This window comes from Lynx rufus, unplaced genomic scaffold (genome assembly GCF_022079265.1).
Source record: "Lynx rufus isolate CCGP_SWC_20201006 ecotype Redwood Valley unplaced genomic scaffold, mLynRuf1.p SCAF_34, whole genome shotgun sequence".
Classification (NCBI taxonomy): domain Eukaryota; kingdom Metazoa; phylum Chordata; class Mammalia; order Carnivora; family Felidae; genus Lynx; species Lynx rufus.
The window spans coordinates 1674584-1692087 of NW_025814850.1; the positions used below are offsets into that span (position 1 = coordinate 1674584).

The 17504-nt window shown below is 49.1% G+C and overlaps 2 non-coding genes across 2 annotated transcripts; both read left to right on the forward strand.

The window, feature by feature from the left end:
* The first annotated feature begins 5965 nt into the window (after positions 1–5965).
* On the forward strand, positions 5966–6156 carry LOC124522266 (U2 spliceosomal RNA). The gene has a single exon (XR_006964728.1). It is a non-coding gene; the product is annotated as a U2 spliceosomal RNA (small nuclear RNA).
* Positions 6157–14286: 8130 nt separating this feature from the next.
* LOC124522259 (U2 spliceosomal RNA) lies at positions 14287–14477 on the forward strand. The gene has a single exon (XR_006964724.1). It is a non-coding gene; the product is annotated as a U2 spliceosomal RNA (small nuclear RNA).
* The last annotated feature ends 3027 nt before the right edge of the window (positions 14478–17504 follow it).

Here is a 17504-nt window from a genome sequence, read left to right on the forward strand (position 1 = left end):
AGATACCATGATATCAAGACATGAGCCAAAATCCAGAGTCACACGTTTAACCAACTGAGCCACCCAGGAGGAGTCCCCAGGAGGGGCACCCAGGTGCCCCTGAAGGAGTCACCTTTTATTATTTTTTTAATGTTTAATTTTGAGAGAGAGAGTGTGTTTGTGTGTGTGAGAGTGGGAAAGAGGCAGACACAGAATCTGAAACAAGCTCCAGGCTCTGAGCTGTCAGCACAGAGTCCGAAACAGGGCTGGAACTCAGGGACCTCGAGATCTTGACCTAAGCCAAAGTCTGACGCTTAATTGACTGAGCTACTCAGGCACCCCAGGGAGTCACCTTTTTAAAAACAATTTTTTTTTTCAACGTTTATTTATTTTTGGGACAGAGAGAGACAGAGCATGAACGGGGGAGGGGCAGAGAGAGAGGGAGACACAGAATCGGAAACAGGCTCCAGGCTCTGAGCCATCAGCCCAGAGCCCGACGCGGGGCTCGAACTCACGGAGCGCGAGATCGTGACCTGGCTGAAGTCAGACGCTTAACCGACTGCGCCACCCAGGTGCCCCAAGGGGGTCACCTTTTTAAATGAAGTAGGTTGCTCAGTGATCTCTTTTGTAACTGAATTTCAACTTCCCCAGAAATGTTAATCCAGGCACAGCAGGTGGTGTTGGCCACAGCAAAGATACCTCCATGCTTAGCTAAAAGACAATCAGTTTTATTATCAAGAACAAGTTTGACTAGAGATTCCGGATATTTGTCGGGCAGCTATTGCTTTTGCAATGGATTCTGCAGTATTTTTTGAGAGCTAAAGAGAGATACTTTGTCATAGCCTCATTGGCGCTCATTACTCCTGACCAGGCAAGTAGGGACCTGCCAGAGGAAGTGAATCCTGAATCGTGAAAGCCTCCAGATAGGTCCTTTCTAACTTGACAATGTAAATTCAGAGGAGTTGACCAAACAGGTGTCTTAGCTTGTTTGTAAAAAGTTAGGGACACAGATAGAAAACCTAAGAGGCATGGCCCAGCTATGTGCCAAGCATCTAGGCATTCATACACCCAAGGAGAATGATAACCACTGCAGGAAAACAAAACAAAACAAAACAAAACAAAACAAAACAAAACAAAACAAAACAAAACACCTTATTGGGCACAAACCATTTCCATGAAGGTGGTACTGTTAATGGGTTCATTCACAGAGATTGTTTCATTTGCTAATCCAAGCAAGGGGTCAGTTAGGTTTTCTCCTAGCCTGAAATGAAAAGTTGTTGTAAATTCCAGAGGTTATTCGTCTTAGCAGTGGCCTGGGAGATAATGGATGATGGTGTTATCTTCCCAGGCCAGTGCCAGAGTAAAGCAAAGAGAGGGAAGAAGAGATTCATGTTTAGTTAAAGTATGAAGTGTTGATCTAGCATCTTGGAAGAAAGTAGTCTACCTTGATGTCAGCTACTTCTCTTCCTAATTTGATTTGGAGATCTCCAACTTTTGTACAGGACCAGATCTCAGATGTAACCTTCTTCAGCTGTGAGACAGAGATTCAGGTTTTAAGTCCCTGATATTTGGCTGCCATCTGGGTTGTGACAAAGACCTGCTATATACTCCCATCCAAGGAGACTCAAAACAGTCTTTGTTCTTAGCGATTCCAAATCAGAAGGGCAGGAGGAAATTGGAAATGTAAATTTGGTGAGTCATAGCCAGATATTTGAGGAAACTAGAGGAATTCAGGATCAAGTCTAATTTACAGATAGATAAAACCTCAAAAACAATTAACAGGATTTAAGCCAATATAGACAGGGGTACTTGGGGTCTAAAGTTCAAGCCCCTCTTGGGTATAGAGATTACTTAAAATAAAATATATTAAGGGGCACCTGGGAAACTCAGTTGGTTAAGCGTCTGACTCTTGATTTCAGCTCAGGTCGTGATCTCACAGTTTCTTAGTTCCAAGCCCCTAATCAGGCTCCACACTGACAGTGCAGAGGCTGCTTGGGATTCTCTCCCTCTCCCTCTCTTTGCCCCTCCCCCACTGATCCTGCTCATGTGCTCTCACTCTGTCAAAATAAATAAACTAAAAAAAACAAAAAACAAACAAACAAAAAAACCCCCAAAGAACCACTTTTTGTTTTCTGTGGATTGTCTGCACCTGGCCTTTGCCCTTTTTTTTAAAACTATATGGTTTGTCTGTTATAATTATTTGCAGGAGCTCTTTATATTTTAGAAAAAAAGTACTTTTTCTGTGGTCTGGGTTGCATGTATTTATTTTATTTTATTTTTAATTAAATTAATTTTAATTTAATTAAATTTAATTATGCATTGTTTAACTTACATCCAAGTTAGTAGCATGTACTGCAAAATGATTTCACGAGTAGATTCCTTAATGCCCCTTACACATTAGCCCATCCCCCCCCACAACCCCTCCAGTAACCCTCTGTTTGTTCTCCATATTTATGAGTCTCTTATGCTTTGTCCCCCACCCTGTTTTTATATTATTTTTGCTTCCCTTCCCTTATGCTCATGTGGTTTGTATCTTAAAGTCCTCATATGAGTGAAGTCATACGATATTTGTCTTTCCTTGACAGACTAATTTTGCTTAGCATAATACCCTCTAGTTCTATCCACATACTTGCAAATGACAAGATTTCATTCTTTTTAATTGCCGAGTAATACTCTATTGTATATATATATATACATATATATATATATATATGTATATATATATATATACATATATATGTATATATGTACGTATACATACACATATATATCATATATGTGTCATATATATATATACATATATATATATATATATATATATATACCACATCTTCTTTATCCATCATCCATTGATGGACATCTGGGCTCTTTCCATACTTTGGCTGTTGTCGATCGCGTTGCTATAAACATTGGGGTGCACGTGCCCCTTCGAAACAACACACCTGCATCCCTTGGGTAAATACCTAGTAGTGCAACTGTTGGGTCATAGGGTATTTCTATCGTTAATATCTTTGAGGAAACTCCATTCTGTTTTCCAGAGTGGCTGCACCAGTTTGCGTTCCCAGTAGCAGTGCGAAAGAGATACTCTTTCTCCACATCCTCGCCAATATGTATCGTCGTCTGAGTTATTAACGTTAGCCATTCTGACAGGTGTGAGGTGGTAACTCACGGTGGTTTTGATTTGTATTTCCCTGACGATGAATGTTGTTGAGCATTTTTTCACGTGTCGATTGGCCATCTGGATGTCTTCTTTGGAGAAGTGTCTATTCATGTCTTTTGCCCGTATCTTCACTGGATTATTTGTTTTTGGGTGTGGAGTTTGATAAGTTCTTTATAGATTTTGGAGACGAACCCTTTATCTGATATGTCATTTGGACATATCTTCTCCCATTCAATCAGTTGCTTTCAGTTTTGCTGATTGTTTCCTTTGCAGTACAGAAGGTCCCAGTAGTTGATTTTGCTTTTGTTTCCCTTGCCTCCAGAGACCTGTTGAGTAAGAAGTGCTACAGCCGAAGTCAAAGAGGTTTTTGCCTTTTTCTCCTCTAAGATTCTGATGGTTTTCTATCTGACATTAAGGTGTTTCGTCCATTTCGAGTTTATTTTTGTGTGTGGTATAAGAAAGTGGTCCAATGGGGCGCCTGGGTGGCGCAGTCGGTTAAGCGTCCGACTTCAGCCAGGTCACGATCTCGCGGTCCAGGAGTTCGAGCCCCGCGTCGGGCTCTGGGCTGATGGCTCAGAGCCTGGAGCCTGTTTCTGATTCTGTGTCTCCCTCTCTCTCTGCCCCTCCCCCGTTCATGCTCTGTCTCTCTCTGTCCCAAAAATAAATAAACGTTGAAAAAAAAAATTAAAAAAAAAAAAAAAGAAAGTGGTCCAAGTCCATTTTTTCTGCATGTTGCTGTCCAGTCTTCCCAGCACTGTCTGCTGAAGAGACTGTCTTTATTCCATTGGATACTCTTTCCTGCTTTGTCAAAGATTAGTTGGCCATATGTTTGCGGATCCATTTCTGGGTTCTCTATTCCGTGCCATTGATCTCAGTGTCTGTTTTTGCAAGAGTACCATACTGTCCAGATGATTACAGCTTTGCAATACATCTTGAAGTCTGGGAGTGTGATGCCTCAGCTTCAGTTTTCTTTTTCAAGATTGCATAGGCTACTTGGGGTCTTTTCTGGTTCCATACAAACTTTGGGATTGTTTCTTCTAGCTCTATTGAAGAATGCTGGTGTTATTTTGACAGAGATTGCACCAATATTCATTGTTAACTGATTTGTCCTTAATCTCCTGTAACGTGATGTGACACACCTGGGCAGGTGCTGGAAGCAGAGACCGGACAGACCCCGCTCCTGCCCTGGGGGGTGCATCCAGCTGCAGACGGGGACTGAGACCCTTGCCCGGATGGCCAGAATACCAGGCAGAACAGGAAAGCCAAAGAGAGATGAACAATTGCTTGGGGCGTTCAGATGATGGCAACCCCCCTCTCAGCAAAACCCAATGAGCGAGTATAAGATGGTCTGTCTGATACAGGGGCCCCCGGATGGCTCAGTCGCTTGAGTGTCCAACTTGGGCTCAGGTCCTGAACTCGCGGTTCCCGGGTTCAAGCCCCGCCTCGGGCTCTGTGCTGACTCTCACAGTCAGGAGCCTGCTTCAGATTCTGCGTCTCCGTCTCCCCGTCTCCCTCTGCCCGTCCCCTGTTCATTCTCTGTCTCTCAAAAATAAATAAACGTTAAAAAAAAATTAAAAAAAAAAAAAAGGATGGTCTGATACACGCATATCTGAACACAGATCCGGGAGTAGGAGGCGCAAAGAGTCCTATGTCGTCAGGTCAGGTGCAAGCGAAGCCCATTATGTATCGTTTCATGTGCACTTTATTCATTCATTCACCAAATTTCTTTTTTTTCTTAGTTTCTATTTAAGTTTATTTATTTATTTTGAGAGAGAGAGGGGGGGAGAGAGAGAGAGAGAGAGAGAGAGAGAGAGAGAGAGAGGAGAGAGAGAGAGAATCCCAAGCAGGCTCTGTGCTGTCAGCGAAGAACCCGATGCAGGGCTCCATCTCACAAATCGTGAGGTCACGACCTGAGCCAAAGTCAAGAGTCGGACCCTTAACCCACCGGGCCACCCAGGCGCCCGAAATTTCTTTTTTTCAACAAATATTTCTCTGGTGCCACATGTGTGCTGAGCACTGTCCAGTAGCCAGGGGCTAAAAAAGCTATTGATAGGATTCATTCACAGAAAGAAGCAGGAATAGACGCAAGGGCTGGAGCTGGGAGGGATGGGGGGGAGGGGGAATCCCTCCAGCGGCCCAGCCCCGCCTCCCGAGATGTGGCAGGCCTCCTCCCTGCCCTACACTTTCTACCACCTGCCTTCCGCCTTGCAGGGAGGCTACCACCGGCTCCGGGAAGCCCGTCCCGCAGACCTGCCGCTCCCCTGACTCAGAAGGAGCTGCTCGACCGACAGATACCAAGGTCGTCTTTGCGCCGGCGTGCGACCAATTTAATACGGTAAGGTCTCGGAGTTTCTAGGGAAAGGGTCTTGCGACTTTGCCTTTCCTCAAGAAGACCCTCCGCCAAGAGGTCCCTTCCACAGGCCCCTCTTGACGGCACCCCCGATCCTCTCTGGTCCCGTCTTTAGTCTCCGTTATGTACAAAAGCGGAGACCGACCGCCCGGCGCGGCTTCGACTCTCGGCGCGCGGAAGCGATCCCGGGGTCCAGTGGGCCCGCTTTAGCCACGCCTCTGCGGGCGGGAAAAGGCGGGGAATTCAAATTAGGAACGGCGTTTGGGTGAGCGCGACGAAGCGTCGACAGGAACACAGTTTCTCTTTTAAAAGGTAGAGGATTTAAAAATCTGCACAGGAGCCTACTGCCTAGTGTGGCTCCCATACCAAAGTCCGAGAAGCGAGGGAAGGGAGACCTCGAAGGAGGGTGACCTGGCTCACCGTGAGTGCAATGTGGATGGCGGCAGGGCGGTGGCGGGGAGGTGGGCATGGCGGGTATCGCTTCTCGGCCTTTTGGCTAAGATCAAGTGTAGTATCTGTTCTTATCAGTTTAATATCTGATACGTCCTCTATCCGAGGACAATATATTAAATGGATTTTTGGAGCTGGGAGATGGAATAGGAGCTTGCTCCGTCCACTCCGCGCATCGACCTGGTATTGCAGTACTTCCAGGAACGGTGCACCCCCGCTCGGGGGACAACATCTATGGTACTTAAAGTCAGGTTCTGTGTCTTTTTCACAATATTGCTGTAAGTACTTGCTTGCGTTGTGTTTTTTCCTGGAAAGCTTTGAGCTCTTTGTCCGTAGTCTGCGGTGTTTTACGCTTTGTGGGAACCTTCTTGCCACGCGTGGTAAGTAGCTTGGGAGAAGACGCGCATGTATACTTGGTCGTTGCTTCTTGGTTCCACGCGGTACGGGGGAGGGGTGTTCACTCCCATGACAAGATTTACACGTGGGCCTATCTCTGCTACTCTTTGTTTTTCGTGCTTCTGTGTGGGGCGTGTGGAAACTTAACAGCTGACGTCTTTAAACGGTAGTTCTTTCTTCGATGGAAGGCTGCTGCGAGGTCCATCGCGGGAAGCCCATACCCCCACGTGGTGTATCTCCTGAACCGCGCTTTTTACCTTCTGCCCCGGTAAGACGTTTTCGTAACCTCATCATCGTTCGTGGTACGGGACGGACGTCGCCACGTAGTGAAAAGCCGAGGCTTCACGGCCCCGGAAGGTCTGTGACATCTCTTTCTTTTACAACCCCTTAAAAGTGTCCGTTGTTGACGCACACCTTCCAAGAGTGGACCGGGCCAAATGTGGGTGCGGGCTGTAGTCTGCCAACCCCTGATAATAAAACACCTTTGTCTCTTGTCATGGAGATGCCTCCCTTCAGGCTTCTTGACAGTCCGCTGCCACAACTAGAGACAGGCCTATACATTTACAAGTGGCTGTGGCTCGTGACCAAAGTGGAAACGGAGAGTTCCTGCTCCCTTGTGTCTCCCGGGTTTTCCATCCATGTTAATTAAGTACGTTTGTTGAGCACGCACACTGTACACTCTTCCTTAAATACCTTTGTGTTGGCGGACGTTTCCAGGGTTTCTTCCTTAAACGCGTGGTTCCTGCAGTTTCCCTCCACCTGTCATCACCAGGACTTTTTATGTTTTAGGGCAGATCAGGATTAAAATCTCTGCCAGCGCTCAAGAGGACTCATGATTATAACAACTGAATGAATCTAGGGGCGCCTGGGTGGCTCAGTCAGTTAAGCATCCAACTCCTGGTCTCGGCTAGGTCATGAACCCTCGGTTGGTGAGTTTGAGCCCCACCTCGGGCTCTGGGCTGACAGCGCGGAGCCTGCCTGGGTTTCTCATTCTCCTCTTTCTCTGCCCCTCCCCGACTCACGTTCTCTCTCTCTCTCTCTCTCTCAAAATAAACAAATAAATAAATATTTTAAAAATTAGAAGAGAAAAGAAAGAAGAATGCTGAAAACTTTCCGAATTCTGGAGGGATCATGTAGGGAGAAAAAGTAAATGTTTCATCTTTGTTTACAAAGGTATAATTTGCCAAATTGTCGATAGCTTAAGAGAAAAGATAAAAAAGGTTTCAAAAAAAATCTGGAAACACAAAACATTAAAGAACAAGCAATGAAGTCATAAAAATGATCCTCCTCCTCAACTCATTCAGTCTCATGTAATTAATATTTATTCTACTTGAGTCCAGTTTTTCCATTAGTTGTGGAAATTTTTACCCAGTTCTGTTTTGTGATCTTAGACTTATCAAAACCTTGGACCTGCCGGGGCGCCTGGGTGGTTCAGTTGTTTAGGTGCCGGGCTCTTGAGTGCAGCTCAGGTCAGCATCTCACGGTTTGTGGGATCGAGCCCTGGCGTGGGGCTCTGTGCTGACAGCACGGAGTCTGCTTGGGATTCTCTCCCCCCCCCCCCCGCTCCCCCCCCCCGCCCTCCCACACTTTCTCTCTCTCCCTCCCTCCCTCCCTCCCTCCCTCCCTCCCTCCCTCTCGAAATAAATAAACTTAAGGGAAAGAAAGAAAGAAAGAAAGAAAGAAAGCAAGCAAGCAAGAAAGAAAGAAAGAGAGAAAGAAATTGTACTTGTCAAAATACAAGGGATGGATGAAATCGGTCCCCATCATGGAGTGTTACCCTCTGAGGGGGTCTCAACAGGAAGCCTGGGCTTACACACCCTCTTGTGTCTGACACCTGGATGACCTTGAGCCTTCCGGTCTCAGGACCTTGGTTTTCTTGTCACCAAAGTTAAGCACAGGATGGATGACTCCCAAGGTGCTGGGAGGTCCTGACGCACAGGGGGCGGCAGGGTGTGGGTGTGTGTGTGGGGGGGGGGGGTCTGTCCCTTAGCTGCTCCCTGCTTCCCCCTGCTGCCCCCAAAGAGAAAAAGAAAATCGGTTCATCGGCTGAGATGATGACTCAGCCCTAGAGGCGGTGCAGTGCAGGTAAAGGAGCCGGCTGCCTGGCAACCCACTTTGGATCTTAAACACCTGGCCAGGCACCCAACGTTCTGCCCTCAGCAGCCAGGTGTCCGGCTCCTTGAATCCGCCCCCCACACATCTGAGTCTGTCTCTCAAGTCCGGTTAGCTTGAAATCTCTTTCTGAAAGTGTGCTTTTCTCATCTGTTACGTGGGGATCGTGAACGCTGATTGATCCACTTTCCACTTTCCTCAGAAAGTGGATGGGAACGAGAGGACCCGTCAATCGCAAAGACGCGAAACCAACCAGCCAAGAGGAAGGGTCCCCTTAATTCTGTGGGAGGAAGCAGAGCAAGACAGCTGAGGATGTTGGGAGGTGGGGCCTGGGCAGCCTGGATCTCTTTGGATGTAAAATACGATAAGTAACACCTTCTCTTTGGGATTGTTGGAAGACCAAAAGGACAATGTGGGGATTTGCGGACCCGGCCCACGGTGGGTGCCCAAGGTGGGTGCCCAAGGATGGCAGGCAAGTTTTGAAGCCCGGTTCTTGGGGGAGTCTAACTAGTTTTATGGATCCAGTCTAGCTGGGCATGAAACTTGCTGTCCAGCACACAAACCCTGATATTCTTTCTAGCCCCGGGATCCCGAACGCAGTCGGGGCGGGAGGTTGGGGGGTGGGGGTGCAGGTACTCTGCTGGCCCTTGCAACTGCCTTGATCACGTGTAACTATCCAGGGTTTTCAGGCTGGCTTGGGGTAACACCGCCCGGCCCCGTCAAAGAAATGCAGCGTGAACAGTCCCACACCTCTTGGCTCCTGTCTCTCAAGGAACATGAAAGTGAATCTAATTAATGACCTTCAGTATCTTCTGTGCTTTTTTATTATCCCATCCACAGTTCCTGGAGCCTTCCGGTCACTTACAATTCAAACAAAAGAAACACCAAAAAGTTAGCTCGTGTGTCATGGGCTCCTTTTCTCTGTCTCGGCAGCAGAAGGTTCTAGAAACCGTTTGCAGACTCTCCTCAGGGACTCAGAAGGTCAGGGTGAGAGAAGGGGTGGAGAGAAATTGGTTTGCATGTATCGGTAGTGAGAGTGGAGATCCTGAGGAATATACCTGCTGCTTCTGCCGGTCTCTCTCCCTCAGTCATCAAGTGCCGTCGCTGAGCACTTCTCATACGGTCCCATACACGCGCGCGCGCGCGCGCGCACACACACACACGCACACACACACACGCCAGGAGAGTCTTGTTAAGAAGCCCGTGGTCCAGGGAGGCGCCTGGGTGGCGCAGTCGGTTAAGCGTCCGACTTCAGCCAGGTCACGATCTCACAGTCCAGTCCGGGAGTTCGAGCCCCCCGTCGGGCTCTGGGCTGATGGCTCAGAGCCTGGAGCCTGTTTCCGATTCTGTGTCTCCCTCTCTCTCTGCCCCTCCCCCGTTCATGCTCTGTCTCTCTCTGTCCCAAAAATAAATAAACGTTGAAAAAAAATTAAAAAAAAAAAAAGAAGCCCGTGGTCCTGCGTTTCCAGCATGCTCACGGGACCCTAATGCTGCTGATCTGGAGACCTCGCTTTGAGCAGCGAGACTGCGGTAAAATGTCCCACCTCGGGTCTTTTGTATTTATTTTTTTTTTAAGTTTATTTACTTATTTGTGTGTGTGTGTGTGTGTGTGTGTGCGCGTGAGAGAGAGAGAGAGAGAGAGAGAGAGAGAGAGAGAGAGAGAGAGAATGGGGGGGGGGGAGGGGCAGAGAAAGAAGAGAGAAAGAAGTCCGAGCAGGCTGTGCGCTGTCAGCGCAAAGACCGCCATGGGGTTCAAACCCATGAACCGTGACATCACGATCTGAAGCTGAAATCAGGAGTCGGACGCTCACCTGACCGAGCCACCCAGACGCCCCCGGAGTCATTTTTTTTTTTTTTTAATTTTTTTTCAACGTTTATTTATTTTCGGGACAGAGAGAGACAGAGCATGAACGGGGGAGGGGCAGAGAGAGAGGGAGACACAGAATCGGAAACAGGCTCCAGGCTCCGAGCCATCAGCCCAGAGCCCGACGCGGGGCTCGAACTCCCGGACCGTGAGATCGTGACCTGGCTGAAGTCGGACGCTTAACCGACTGCGCCACCCAGGCGCCCCCGGAGTCATTTTTAAAACAGGGTATATGTGACCCTAACGTGGCCAGCCGTTGCTAGAAAAAACAATCTCCCTTGCCCACTGCCAAGTCAGACAGACGGACCGGGTTCTGATGGGAGTCACAGAAGCAAAAGCTTTTGTGTGTAACTGGAGAAAAAGGAGAGGGGAGAAGAATTGAGAGCGGAGGGGAGGGGAGGGGAAGTCAGACAAAACAAAATGGCATGTCTCTCCGACCGGGTCTCTTCAACTAGTTGTGAAAGCTGAGCTGAGGGGACAAAAAAGAACCCGCTGGAGGGGCGCCTGCGTGGCTCAGTCGGTTGAGTGTCCGATTTCGGCTCAGGAGCAAGAGGACAGGGTAGACGTGGAGATGAAGGCAGGGCTGCCGCAGGGCCAGGTAAAAAAACACAGACGCGGTGGGGATTGGCCTTGAGGACGCTGTCCTCCTGGGCTGGCAGGGACCCAACAGCCCTGCCAAGCCTGAGGGGGGAACGCTCAGGAGCGCCTGGAGTTGGAGTTGGTGTCCTTGGCAGCGGGCGGGAGGGGGGCAGGCACCCTCCTGCTGTGCGTGGGCATCCCCAAGGCTCTGTGGGGGTGTGATGGTGGCTGAATGGCAGCAGAAGAGGACTGGAAGAGCTTGGCAGATGCCCCTTGCCGACCCAGGGCCCACAGGTGCCGGTCACGGAGTAGGTGTGATACTGGAGAATCAGTGGAATCAAAAATTTTAAGTTTGCTTATTTATGCATATGTTTGTGTTTTGAGTCAGAGAGACAGAGAGAGAGAGAGAGAGAGAGAGAGAATCCCAAGTAGTCTCCGCACTGCCCATTGAGGGGCTCGAACTCACAAACTGTGAGATGGTGACCTGAGCCGAAATCAGGAGCCGATGGTTGCTGAACCAGCTGAGCCGTCCAGGCGCGCCTGCATCAAAAATGGTAAAAACAGGTTATCAGAAGAATTTTTAATAGAAAAATCCAGGGGTGCCTGGTGGGCCAGTGGGTAGAGCATGTGATTCCTGATCTTGGAGTTGTTGTGAGTTCGAGCCCCACGTTGGGCGTAGAGATTACTTAAAACTAAAATCTTTTTAAAACGAGAGAGAGAGAGAAGAAAAATCCGGAAATATATCTAAATACGTATGAGGACTTTTTTTTTTTTTTTACATGATCAGGGTGGCGTCTGAACCCGACGGTCCGTGGGCTATTATTCCGTATAGGATGCCGGGACGGCTGGGTAGCCATCCAGAAAAAGTAACGTCAGACTTATACTCCCAATTCCTATACTAGGACGGATAGGAAGAAGTGTGCTCTGTGCTCCAGGTGGAAATGCAAAATGATGAACAATTTAAAGGACAACGGGCAAAGAATAGAGACACTCAGTAACTTGACCAAACTCACAAGAAGCCGGTGCGTGAACCGGAATGAGAAACCATTAATTTGCAATGGGAAATACTCCTTTGCGATGACAGAACACGCATGTCTGCCATCCCAGGCACCTCACTGCACAGATCAAGATGCCCGTGACGGAGGGAGCCCGGTGGGGCGCCTGGCTGGCTCCGTCAGAAGAGCATGGGACTCTCGATGATCTCAGGGTCGTGAGTCAGACCCCATGTTGGGCATGGAGCCTACTTTAAATAAATAAATAAATAAATAAATAAATAAATAAATAAATAAATAAATAAGCAAGCGAGCACGCAGGCACAAGATGACCAGATAAACGTGGAAGCGAGCAGAAAGTTGGGAGAACGCAGTGAGGGTCATAATTACCACAAGCCAGGAGGTCTGCCGGTCACCTTCCGTATGTAGAGATCACATTATATAATATTCATTCATTCATTTATTCGACCAAATATACGAAGTGTCCAGTGTATGCCAGGTACTGTCCTAAGCACAGGAAATATAACTGTGGACTATGGAATAAAGAACAAAAACAAACAACAAACAAACAAACAAAAAACAGGTAAGGGAGAACAGGGGCCCTGAGTGGAGGAGGGAAGATTAAGATTATATGCCTGCTGTTAGTACTCTTGCTTTCCAGATGAGGAGCTACAGAGAAGTGAATGGCCTGAGGTGTTTCCCTGTGCTTGGTTCTCACGGATATGCTACGTACCAAACATGTCTTGTTATTCCCTCTTTTTAAAAAAATGTTTGTTTCTTTGTTTGTTTATTGAGAGAGAGAGAGAGAGAGAGAGAGAGAGAGAGAGAGAGAGAGAGGCGAGCGCGCGCATGAGCGCACGATCGAGGGAGGGGCGGAGAGAGAGGGAGACCGAGGATCCGAAGCAGGTTCCGTGCTGTTGGCGCAGAGCCGGATGAGGGGCTCCATCCAACTCACCGACCTTGAAGATCAGGACCAAAGCCAAAGTGGGGCGCTTAACCGACTGAGCCACCCAGGCACCCCACGTGTCGTTATTCCTAATAATTCTGTCTAATGATTTCTCATCTCATCATCTCTTAGTTTACAGGACAATGGGCAAATGGTTTATTGAAGGCGGAGGGTGAAGCGAGGAGGACAAGGTCCACGCTAGGTCACACTAGGCAAACTGGGTTTAGACGGCTTCCGTCCTGTCCGCCCCCGCACACCTACCTGTGTGTCAGGCTCAGCAACGCTTAGTCTCCTCCTGGGCTGGGCACACAAGAATAACTTTTCTCTTTCTTTCTTTCTTTCTTTCTTTCTTTCTTTCTTTCTTTCTTTCTTTCTTTCTTTCTTTTTCTTGCTTTTTTTTTTTTCCCCCGTGCTCTTTCCAGGCCCTGGGCTCTTGGCTTCCTAGACCTTACCCAGCCTCTTCCACCAACTAAGCTGTGTGGTCTTGGACAAATTGCTTAACCTCTCTGTCTCAACTGTTCCATCTGTAGGTAAACTTTGCAAGTTTGACCCGAAAAGAAAGCACTGGGCACAAGTCGGACCCAAACAACCAGTGTGTCCTATTGTATTGTGTACTGCCGCTCCGTTGTTTCAGTGTCACAATCGATGGCCCCTTCGCTGGTACCTCGTGGGACCCAGGACCCATATTCTAGATGGCTTAAATTGAGGTCACCTCATTAGCTACGTTTCGTGCTCCCTCGACCCCATTTAGGAAGGCACGAAGGTTTCCCCCTCTCGACCCGGGACACTGAGGCTCGACTGGGGTCGGGTCAAGTAGTTTTTGCCCAAGAGCCCTGCTGACCAAGGCAGGGTAGCAGCCCTGTTAGGGCCCAGTCTCGGGTCCCAACTTCTCTCTGGAGCCCTTTCCAGGAGACCTCAGCCGGGCGCTTCTCGGTTCCCAGCACCCTGAAGACAGCAAGCCCCGTAGGGTCCTACAGTGATGACGGGACGGGACGACGTTCTTCAAACTCGGACCACTCTGCTCCAGCCCCCTTCCACACACTCCCCAGTTCCCAGACCCCCATCCCCACCTCCCCCTTGGTCCTGCCTTTACGCAGGCAAAAGCTTTAAACCAACTGAGAGCTTGGCCTCAACCTAGGTTCTGCTCCAGCCCACAAAGCCCTTCAAGAGAACTGGGAAATGGTGGGCGCGGTTACACCTCGCCGCGCGGAAGGGGCGGGGCATTCAAATGAGAAATGGCCTCTGGGTGAGCGCGACGAAGCAACGACAGAGAACACAATTTCTCTTTTAAAAGGCAGAGATTTAAAAATCTGCACAAGAGCCTGCTGCCTAGTGTGGCTCCCATACCAAAGTCCGAGAAGCGAGGGAAGTGAGACCTCGAAGGAGGCTGACCTGGCTCACCGTGAGTGCAATGTGGATGACGGCAGGGCGGTGGCGGGGAGACCACCTGGAGGCGGTATCGCTTCTCGGCCTTTTGGCTAAGATCAAGTGTAGTATCTGTTCTTATCAGTTTAATATCTGATAGGTCCTCTACCCGAGGACAATGTATTAAATGGGTTTTTGGAGCCGGGAGATGGAATAGGAGCTTGCTCCGTCCACTCCACGCATCGACCTGGTATTGCAGTACTTCCAGGAACGGTGTCCTCCTCCCTGGGGGGGGAGGTAGTACTTGTGGTGCTCAAGATCAGCGTGCGGTTATAAACGTGTTGCGGGGGGGCGCCTGGGTGGCGCAGTCGGTTAAGCGTCCGACTTCAGCCAGGTCACGATCTTGCGGTCCGTGAGTTCGAGCCCCGCGTCAGGCTCTGGGCTGATGGCTCGGAGCCTGGAGCCTGTTTCCGATTCTGTGTCTCCCTCTCTCTCTGCCCCTCCCCTGTTCATGCTCTGTCTCTCTCTGTCCCAAAAATAAATAAACGTTGAAAAAAAAAAAATTTTATAAAAGAAAAATAAATAAATAAACGTGTTGCGGGTCCTGCTCGTGTGGGTGTTGGGGGATACGCCTGGCGTTGGCAGTTCCTTTTCTACTCCTAGGGGCTGGCGGGCACGACGACGGGCGCCTGTAAGACAGCGCGGAGCCTTGCTTTTTCCGAAGCTGTTGTTCTCAGCTGCGTCTTCTGGGCAGCAGCAACTAAGAGTTAGTTCGCAACGACACCTGCTGTGAGGGCCTAAGTTTCCAAATCCTTGCTCCCAGATTGGACGGGTACTGCTTCCGTCTCCTGGTCGTGCTCCTGAGTGGGGTCTATGGCATGTAAGTGAATACTGTAAGCAGGTGGTTTGTTTGTTTTGTCTTAATTTTAGTGTTTACTTGTTTTTCAAAGAGACAGAGTGTGAGCGGAAGAGGGGCAGAGAGAGAGAGAGAGAGAGACCCCCCCCCCCCCGCCCTGACACGGGCCTGAACCCACGAACTGCGAGATCATGATCTGAGAGCCGAAGTCGGAGGCCCAACCAGACTGAGCCACCCAGGCGCCCCAAGTCGGTGGTCATTTTTTTTTTTTTAATTTTTTTTTCAACGTTTATTTATTTTTGGGACAGAGAGAGACAGAGCATGAACGGGGGAGGGGCAGAGAGAGAGGGAGACACAGAATGGGAAACAGGCTCCAGGCTCTGAGCCATCAGCCCAGAGCCTGACGCGGGGCTCGAACTCACGGACTGGGAGATCGTGACCTGGCTGAAGTCGGACGCTTAACCGACTGCGCCACCCAGGCGCCCCATCGGTGGTCATTTTTTAAGCGGAAGGTTATCATCGTAGGAGGTCCATACCTACAAAGTGACATACCTTCTCAACCGTGCTCCCTTTTGCCTTCTGCACAAAGGTGAAATGTTTTCTTAACCTCACCGTTGGTGGTAGGAGAGGGGGGGCGGGGGCATGCTTTCTCTCTAAAGGGCCAGCCACATCGTAGAAAGTTGAGGCTCCACGGGCCCCCAAAGGTCTCTGTGACATATTCTTTCTTTTACAACCCTTTAAAAATGTACGATCCGTTGTTAACGTGCACCTTACAAGAGCGGACCGGGCCAAATAGGGGTACCGGCTGTAGTCGCCCAACGCCTGGTATAAAGTACCCACTTTCTGTCTTGTCAGGGAGATGCTTCCCCTTCAGGCTTCTTGACAGTCCGCTGCCACAACTAGAGAAAGGCCTTACATTTACAAGTGGCTGTGGCTCGTGCCCACAGTGGAAACGGAGAGTTCCTGCTCACTCACGTGTCTCTCCCAGGTTTTCCATTCACGGGAAATACATTTGTGGAGCACCCACGATGTACACACCTTTTTTTTTTTTTTTTTTTTTTTAAGGTTTTTAAATTGTGTTTGTTTGGAGAGAGGCAGAGAGCACAAGCAGGGGAGGGGCAGAGAGAGAAGAGGGGAACAGAAGATCCAAAACAGGCTCTGTGCTCACAGCGGAAAGCCTGATGCGGGGCCGGAACTCAGGAACCATGAGATAGATGATCATGTCCTGAGTGAGCCCTAGTCAGGCACTTCACCGACTGAGCCGCCCAGGCGCCCCCACAACGTACACTCTTGATTAAAAAAATACCTTTGTGTTGGCGGACATTTCCAGGGTTTCCCTGCAGTTTCTGTCCACCTGTAATCATCGGGTCTTTTTTATACTCCTATATTGTTTTAGGGCAGATCTGGATTAAAATCTCTGCTAGCGCTGAGGGGGACCCATGATTATTTAAAAAAAAAAAAAAAAAAAGGAATCTAGGGGTGCCTGGATGGCTCCGTCGGTTAGGCGTCCGACGTTTGGTTTCGGCTCAGGTCATGATCTCACCACGTTGGTGAGTTTGAGCCCCACGTGAGGCCCTGCTCTGACAGGGCGGATCTTGCTTGGGATTCTCTCGCTCTCCCCCTCCCCTGTTCGGTCGCGCTCTCTCGAAATAAATAAACGTAAAATGTTTTAAAGTGAATAATAACAATAAACAAAAATGAATCTAGCCAACAACAGTATCCCTCCACCCAATCCATACACCTCCTTCTACAAAAGTGTGTCCTACGTGAGGAAAAATATGTGACACTCTCTACTTAAAAAGAGACTTCTTTTCCTCTCATAGGCTGACACAGAAAGAAGGAAAGAAAGAAGAGACACCCAAATCTAGAACACCGACCACGTAATTTCTTCTCGTGTTCCTAGTCTGTTGCCCTGTGTCGTTATGTGCCCTTTTATGGGTCCCCTCGGGTCCCGACAGAAATAGCAAGATGTCATCTCTCCATGCCTCCTTAGCCTCATGAGACTCCGGACCTCCCCTTTCCCACTCATTTCTTTTCCTTCTCCCCAAGTGCTAGCAAGTTTGAGCACGTTTGGGACTGGATGGTTGGAGTATTAAGTTAGGCTCCTGGGGTGCTGATAGAAGGCAGGGGGAACCAACGGGCGAGTGTTACCAATTGGGGTTTATGCGTTCAGGCAACATGTCTTGAATGACTGCTATGTGCTAAGACCGAGAGACAGATGCCTAGGTATGAAAGAGGCAGACGGGCCTCCCTACCCCCGAGAAACCTTACAGTCCCCGACAGAGAAAGCGGAGCAACCAATCACGGTGGGATCCGGGATCGTCTCCTGAACTGAAATTTCTAAAACCCCCGCAGAGGATTTCTTCTCATGGGTTGGGCACACCCCGTTGCCAGCAAAGCACACCCTGGGCTAACTGATGCCAGGCGTCCGTTTCTGAGTTCCTGGGAATGGACA